The sequence below is a fragment of the Ochlerotatus camptorhynchus genome, unplaced genomic scaffold (assembly GCF_037179485.1).
Source record: "Ochlerotatus camptorhynchus isolate MF236.1 unplaced genomic scaffold, CSIRO-AGI_Acam_v1.1 ptg000626l, whole genome shotgun sequence".
Lineage (NCBI taxonomy): Eukaryota > Metazoa > Arthropoda > Insecta > Diptera > Culicidae > Ochlerotatus > Ochlerotatus camptorhynchus.
The window spans coordinates 1,650,946-1,659,797 of NW_027041105.1; positions in this window are offsets into that span (position 1 = coordinate 1,650,946).

An 8,852-nucleotide genomic window follows, 5' to 3' on the forward strand; every position below is an offset into this window, starting at 1 on the left:
CAGTTATGTAAGAGGGAATCGAATGATCAAGTAATGAAGCCTGGAAAGTAGCTTTTCCAAACTTAACTTCTGATTGCAATTATCTCACCACACTGGCGCATATGGTCATCGATAACCACATTTTCCATATCCGAGATCGCGGACTCAGACGTCGACAGCACTGCTTTCGACGTATTGGGTAATGGAAACTTTTTCCCCTCACTTTTAACACCCCAAATACGATGCCTCCATAAAGCGTGTAACGGCAAGTTTGCAATGGTATAATTTAGCCATTTCTTGATGAATTTCAAAAATTGTGGTATCTTTAGAATACCTAGGGTCGGTAGATTATTTTGAACGTAAAATATTAGAAATAGGGTTGTCAACTTTTTGAAAGCAAAAAGAGTCGTTACACGTTTTTTTTTAGAGTTGTGTTTATGGGTTGTGCAAGTGGCTTACGGGCACAAATGTTCATAATTAGCCAGAATACAATCATGGTTCCTTGATTGGCTGATGCTCATAGCCATACGGGCCATAACTTTGTCACGACCCCAAATTCTTTCTTGTATCACAGTTCATAATTTTTTGAAAAAAAAGCTCAACAGATCGACACGGAGAACAATCTATAGCAGACGAAATTATTTTTCCGGTCAAAATAACAATATTTTTCAATTGTTTTAGAGATAACCCGAAACTATAGTTGATTTGACTATATATAGAGGGCAACAACTATAGTCCATAGTTGGCTCCTCGGTTGGCTCAACTATATTTTTCAATAGATGAACAACCTCAAACTTCAAAATCAAACTATGCTTTAGTTGATTCAAGAAAACTATTGTTAGGGAAGCAACATTTTACAATGTTTATTAAACGAACTGCTCTTCATTATCGACATATTAAGGGGGTATTCCCAATCTTTTGCCTTTTTTCGGCCTGTTCTTCAATTAATTTTTTTTTCAAGGAAAATGAATAGTAATGCGCCTAACTCTTTGGGATTCTTGTTTATTGAACATTAAAGTTTACAAATAAATTTTTTTCGACATAAAAAAGACATTATTGACGTCACAAAATGGCGGCAAACAGACCCCTGTTCGCCGCAAACGCCTGGACGGGCGAAGACTTTTCTCTGGAACGGCTTCATCTGAAACAGATTTCGTGATGAAATTAATAATCTGCATAAGATTCTCTGGAGCTTCTCCCGTTGGCAGCAAAAAATTTGCAAATTAACAAAATGGCGGCCATATGAAAAAACAGGCGATTTTTAGACCGCTTTTTTGCAGCTTTAAGGTGCTTCAAACAATGTTAAATGTTAATATTTTTGGCTAGAAGTGGGAGAAGCTCCAAAGAATTTGATAAGGAACAAAATGCGCAAAGATTCAAGTCAATATCTCTTATAGTTTCTGAGAAAAATCTTCGCCCGATAAAAAAATGTGGTTTCGAGAAAAACGCGTTTAAAGTTTTGACTTTAGTTAAAACCATTTGGGGGTTCTTACCATTAGTCAGCTATGCCTGAACACCGAATTCGCTGATCGGAAAACGGCTTGGGGGGATGAAAGTATATAGTCTAAAGTACAAAAAAACGTGAAAAAAAAAATTTGATTTTTTGAAAAAAAAAGATCGGGAATACCCCCTTAAGGAAGTTTGTTTTGCTGTAGGATCAGTTTCATGGATTTACCACTTTTACGGATGTTCAGGATCTTTTAGAGGACAGTCTCATGACCAACTGGATCCATTTTTAAGTCACGACCCAAAATTCTTTCTGATATCACAGTCAAAGTGTTTAAAAATGAACTGCAGAGCTCTAAGATCAGTTTCACAGATTTACCAATTTATAGTTGTTCCGGATCTTTTGGTAGTCCCATGGCCATCCGGGATCATGTTTATGTCGCGCCCCTAAATTCTATTTTATATCACAGTTCCAAGAGAAAAAACGCGTTTTTTCACAGTTTCATGGATGAACTACTTTTACGGATCTTCCGGATCTTCCGTCCAATGGCCATCCAAGTCCATGTTTATGTCACGACCCCCAATTTATTCATATATCTCAATTCGAAATGTTTTCGAAAAAAACCGTGGAGCTCTAGAATCAGTATCATGGTTGGACTACTTTTACGGATCTTCCGGAGAACGGTCCCATGGTCATTCAGGTCCATGCTTATGTTACGACCCCAAATTATTTCTTATAACACAGTTCCACGTGTTTTTGAAAAAAAAGTGGAACTATCGGATCAGTTTTATGGATTCTCCATTTTTCGGATGTTCCAGATCTTTCAGACGTCGGTCCCATGGCCATCCATGGCCATGATTATGTCGTGACCTCAAATTCTTACTTATTTATACAGTTCCAAAAACCGTGGAGCTCTGGGATCAGTTTTGTGGATTGACCAAATTCTATGTTGTATCACACGTATTTACGGATGTTCCGGATCTTCCGGAGAACGGTCCCATGGCCATGGTTTATTTCACGATCCAAATTCATTCTTATACCACAGTTCCTAATGTTTTCGAAAAAAAAAAACACGGAGCTCTAGGATCAGTTTCGTTGATTGACCACTTTTACGGATGTTTCGGATCTTCCGGAGGACGGTCCCATGGCCAGCAGAGCCCATGTTTATGTCACGACCCCAAATTCATTATATCATCACAGTTCCTAGTATTTTTCAAAAATTGAGCAGCTCTAGGATCAGTTTCATGAATTGACCACTTTCACGAATGTTCCGAATCTTGCGGAGGACGGTCCTATGGTCATCCAGGTTCATGTTTATTTCACGACCCAAATTCTTTCTTATACCACAGTTCCTAATGTTTTCGGAAAATACACGGAGCTCAAGGATCAGTTTCGTGGGTTGTCTACTTCTACGGATGTTCTGGATCTTCCGGAGGACGGTCCCATGGCCATCAGGGTCCATGTTTATGTCACGACCCCAAAATCATTCTATCACAGACAAACAGACATAACACTTGCAAGTTGTTCATCGAACAAGCATTCAACGGTCAATTTAAAAGTATCGTAGTTGGTAGTACCACCACCTGTGGCGCGCATAGTCAATTCCCTTGCGTTTGACGTTTACACACTACCGCCATCTGTTCAGCGTACTACCCACCACACTGTACTCAACAGATGGCGGTAATGTTTTAGTGACGATGTTTTACAGTGAGAGATATTCAATGAGTTATGTCTGTTTGTCTGTGATTCTATCATCACAGTTGCTAGTGTTTTTCAAAAACTGCACAGCTCTAGGATCATTTTCATGAATTGACCACTTTAACGGATGATCCGGATCTTCAGGAGGACGGTCTCATGGCCAACCGGATCCATGTTTATGTCACGACCCTAAATTCTCTCTATCATCTTAGTTCCAAGTGTTTTCGAAAAAACCGCGGTGATCTAGGAACAATTTCATGGATTTACCTCTTTTACTGATGTTCCGGATTTTCCAGAGAACGATTCCATGGCCATCCGGGTTCATGCTTATGTCACGTCCCCAAATGCTTTCATATAGGGTAAATGTCGGCTTCGGCACCCATTGACTGTTTTCGGCAACCAAAATTTAAACGTTAATTTCACTATGTTTTCCCATCAACACACTTCCCTGAATGCATCCAAACGATTCTTTAGTCTTTCAGCTTCAATATGATTGTATGTGTACGTCTGAGCAGTCCTGTTATGGCAGATTTTTCTTCAAATGAAGCATACGTACTCTAAAATGGGGTTGATTTCAAGTTGCCGATAATAGAACAGCTGGTTAACACGCAGTTCTAATGGGAAGGTTGCCGAAGAAAACGAGGCTGCCGACAATAGTCACACTCACCTGAGAAGTTTGGAGCGTTGTAAAAACGCTTTCAAACAGTTTTGAAGAATTCTGTCGATTAAAATGGATGGAGAAGCAAGCAGCAGATGAATGTAAACCAACAGACACGTCATATATGTGCGTGACGCTGAGAAAATGCTAATAGAAGTGTGGACACTGCTTAGATTGACGAGAATACGTAAATTCTCCTATCACAAGTCAAAATGTTAAAAAAAAAAACACCGGAGCTCTAGGATAAGTTTCGTGGATTGACCACTTTTACGGTTGTTCCGGATCTTCCGGAGCACCGTTCCGTTGTCTCCAGGATCTATATATTGGAATCATGACTGTATTCTGGCTAATTATGAACATTTGTGCTCATTAGTTCATTTTATTGATCTTAAGCAAGTGGCTTGAACACAGTTAAAAAAAAAGTCTAACGACACTTTTCGCTTTACAAAATGAAGACGACCCTATTTTCAATCTTTTTCCCATAAAAATAATCTATAGACCCTAGGAATTCTAGAGCGGTGGCAGTTATTGCTTACTAAGCAGAAGATCATATGTTGAATCGCAGTTTCAGTTCTATTATATATATATTTTTTTAGATGTAGAGATGAACATTGATAATCGCTTGGAATAGAACTCGGTCGAAACAGCGCGAACAAAATTGGCATTATCGGTAAAATATAGACAGTTTTGATCGTGGTTCACTTATATTTATGTATGATTTTTTTTTCATGAATCCGATGTTTATTCGACTGATAAATGTTCAAAAATCTGTGTGACGATAAAAACAGATCATTTATCCTAAGCCGTGGTTTAAAAAGCCTTGGTGAACTACACGGTACACGCTAACTTGAAAGTTCCCATCTATATATATAAAAATGAGTTTCTGTCTGTCTGATCCTTATAGACTCGGAAACTACTGAACCGATTGGCGTTAAAATTTGTATACAGGGGTTTATGGGGCCGTGGAAGGTTCTTATGATGGTTCGAGACCCCTCCCCCTTATGTAAGGGGGGGCTCCCATACAAATGAAACAGAAATTTCTGCATAACTCGAGAACTAATCAAGCAAATGGAACCAAATTAGGCATGTTAGGGCGAGTGTGGGGGTATAAGAAGATAATCATAGGGGGTAGCCCCTTAGATAATAGGGGGGGGGGCTACGTACAATATAGCATGTTTTTTTTTAATCGGCGCATAAACTCAAGCTAATATTGAATCCCGAGCAAGACCGGGCACACTCAGCTAGTTAATGAATAAGAAAGACCCATTTTGAAGAAAAGTGGCTTACCTCATGAAATGAATAGAACCTACTTTGCTCATTAATAAGTATTCAGCGAATACGTCAAAAAAATGGGTACTTTTCATCCATGATGATTTTTTTTTTGTACAGGAGTAAAAAGTACCCATTTATTGATTCATTCTTTGCATCAGGCTACTTGTCAGCAAATGCTTAAAAAAAAATCTCAAACCATAAAAATACTTCATAATTCTTTATTGCACCTAAACACTTAATCATAATCATAATACATTTGAAAAAAAAAATAAGTGGAATCTACCGATAGGCACGGTGGCAGCCTATTAAAGCTGAGCATTTTCCACAAGAGCGGTTTCAACATTCGGCCCAGATCACTTGCTGGGAGCGGAAGAAGGGGACGGAATTCTGTGCTATTTCGGGTTTTTCGGTTTCACTCTGATCCTTTTTCTGTGTCTGATAGTAAAGAAAAAAATAAACGCCCGGCCGTAGCATTATTTCCAATAAACTTTTCCACCTCAATAAACATTGGCCGGAACCAGTGCTGATAAAAATTAGAGTCGGTGTATAATGAGTCACGCCAAGAGAAAAACAGTTGAACTCGCATCACGGTTTTCGGAAGATTCCCATTCTTTTCACTTGGCAACAGAGGACTTCTACAACAACTTCAAATGACTTGTAGCGAGAGAAAAAATATTGCGGCTGTAGTAAATCATTATATCAGTGATTTTGTCAAATTATCTTAACAAAAAATAGTAGAAATTCTTATTACTAATCATTACCGAGCGTATCCCATGACAATTTAACGCTCACTGCGTGTTTATGCTCATTTCTTCGATTATATTTTATATTTTATTGCAATACCTTTCGTGGACCTTTCATAGCATCGTAATGTTTATTTATTTTGCACGATAGGTAGCCGGTTTGACAGTTCAATAGGTAGACTTGGCTTCACTCTTGGTGTGACTCATTATACACCGACTCTAATAAAAATCATTCCTTCTACACTCAACTTAGCTGAAAATGAAGACAACCTTAACAGATAGACCAACTACCTGCATGAATTTGAATTTTTGGAATTTTTACGTAAAAACATTCTCTTGATCAAGGCAACCTCTGAGTATCGAAGTCAACAGTTGTTATTGTTCATTCGTAGCTGGAAGTTTATTTTCGCCTGTGTTGTTATCAATATCAATATTCATCTTCATCTTGGTGGGGATGATTTCGAGGATCAAATGCAAAATGATTATTTTCATATTACACAAATACAGCGCTGTAGAACGTGTTGTGTTGGTTTTTATACACATATTCAGTCAGTCGAAAGCTTTTCGTAGTCAATAAATACAAAAAAAAATCGTTGGCCTGCATCTGGATGATACGTAGCGTAACAATATGGTCTTCTGGTAACGAATCCTGCCTTCTGCCGCCTGAGTTGCGTCGGTCTTCTTTTGAATCTGATTTAGGATAAGTTTGCACATAACCATAGATCACCCTTATTTGGGAACATCACTAAGACACCCAAGATGAACCAGTCGACTGGAAAAGACACGGTGTCCCTGATATTACAGAATAATGGATGCAACTTCTGTTCAGCACGGATCAGCTTTGAGGCTCTGCGGATATGTGATCGACCCCGGGAGCCTTGAAACTTGAAGAATTTGATCGAAGTGCTTAAACCAACGCCCCGTTTTAGCTGGACAGTGGGGTCGGTAAGCAACTGATGTGACGTGTGTTGCAGTGGCATTTTTGGGTTCATACTTATTCCACTGAGACGTTGTGGGATATTGCTCACTTGTCCCATCTGCAGGAGAGTTTGACTTCCTTTTCTAGAACCAAGTACCGTTGACAGACTTCATTCTTGGTTCCTTGGTTCTCGTCCGGTTTCACCCAGGTTGTTCACACTCGATTTGATAAAGGCGTTCTTGATGGCCGTCCACTGCTCTTCTACGCTACTAACTGCCGGAATATCCGTTGCTCGGATCTCATGCTTTTCGACGAAAGACGTTTTCACTGTTAGAGTCTTCTAGAATACACACATGTAAATTTAGGTGCTCTGAGACTGACATATACGAGCGTCAATTTTGGAATAACATTGAGTCATAAGAGACGCAAAATTCAGCTCAATCAAACGTACTTTTCGTCGAATAATACACTTTTCAGTCTCAGAGCAAAAAAAAATATATGTTTGTTTACGTCTCATCCTTTATGTGAAAGATGGTCTCCATCTCGAGTAAAATTAGTTATTTCAATGAGTGTAGTTTCAAGAGAATTCCGAAGAGAATTCCAAAATAGTTGTGAAAGAGTTACAAGAGGATTTAGAGGATGAATCAATTTTGAAATAAAGAATTAAATAAAATTTTAGCAAGGTCTGATTTCCTATTTTCTTATTATGAGTTATGATTTCGTACGGAAATCACAACTCTTAAGAAGTAAAATAAGAAAGTAGACATTGCCTTATTTTTATTTAATTCCTTATTTCTCGTTCTATTAAGATAAAATTGTACTTTTTTTTCTTTTTTGACATAGAACTACGTCTTTGTGGACTATACTGGGTAGCAAATCAAAAAATATGTGTGGTGAAATAGCGTTAGGTTTTGAACCAAGAGAGAGGCGCCAGCTAGCTCTGAAGCCGATCGCGTAAACGTCAATGCGAACCAGTCATGATCTGTCACTGCGAACCGAAATTTTGATTCAATAAAGTGGGGGAAGTATTGTTAATCGGAAAAAAATCTGTGTATTGTTTTTTTTTCAAGATAGTTTTTTTGAAATGGCAGTTAATGACGGTGCAGAATACAAATGTTTTTGGACGTTCGGCGTTTCTGTTACTTATTGTAAAGCAGGAAGAGGGTGTTATTAGTAGTTTTCACGCAAAGGATTTATTTTCCATTGAAATAGAGACAACTTGTAGGGATTGAAGTGAATAATCGTTACGTAATTAAAAATTGATTATCGTCTATCCACTAGAAGTATGAAAATCGGAGCAAGCAACAATCATTTTGATGCAGAAAAAGCTAGAAGTCGTACCTAATGCACAATGTTACTCAAGTATTCGTACGCTGCTACTCCGAGGTCCTAAAAAATAACCATTTTTTTGCACAATAAATTGACTATTTGGCGACTACTGTGAAGGAGTGGGTGGTCTATTTCAGATTTCTGACTAAAATAATTGTTAATTTGTGAAATAAAGACATATTTATTGTGTTATCTCTTGATTCTTATTTGAAGTTTTTGTTTCAATTTAGCATACTTCGACTATCATATTTTCGCTTACGCGATTTTTTCGTACGATTTACCTTTGCTTTGGATCTCAAAAACCTTTTGATAATTTTGGTTTTTAAATTGTGGCAACCAGGAATTTCCAAAGGTAATGATTTTAAAGACTTTTCAAGAGAAGAAAATTGATGCTTGGTTAACTGGAGGTGATTTTCAAAATGCTGGTTGATGCTATCTTCCATACAAATAAAAAAATAAAATATGGATCGTGTAACAAAAACGAATGGCTTCTGACGAGCTCTGCCCAGTAGAAATGAATATTTTCCATATTTTTTATCATATGGAACAGGCAAAACACATTGGTTGACGCAAGTTTCACAAACATTACTGTTCCTGCTAATACTACCCATGATATATCCAGCAACATGATGCATAGCATTAGCTTCAGAATTGTTTTTAGAACTTAAATACCGCTCAGCTACGGTAGATGTATCAGTATTTGAAAGATCCACAATACTAATATTGTCAAATTCCAAAAAATCATCATTAATATCACTATCATTTCGTTTTGGAGCATTTAGGTAATCTATGAATCCAGAAAGGTAT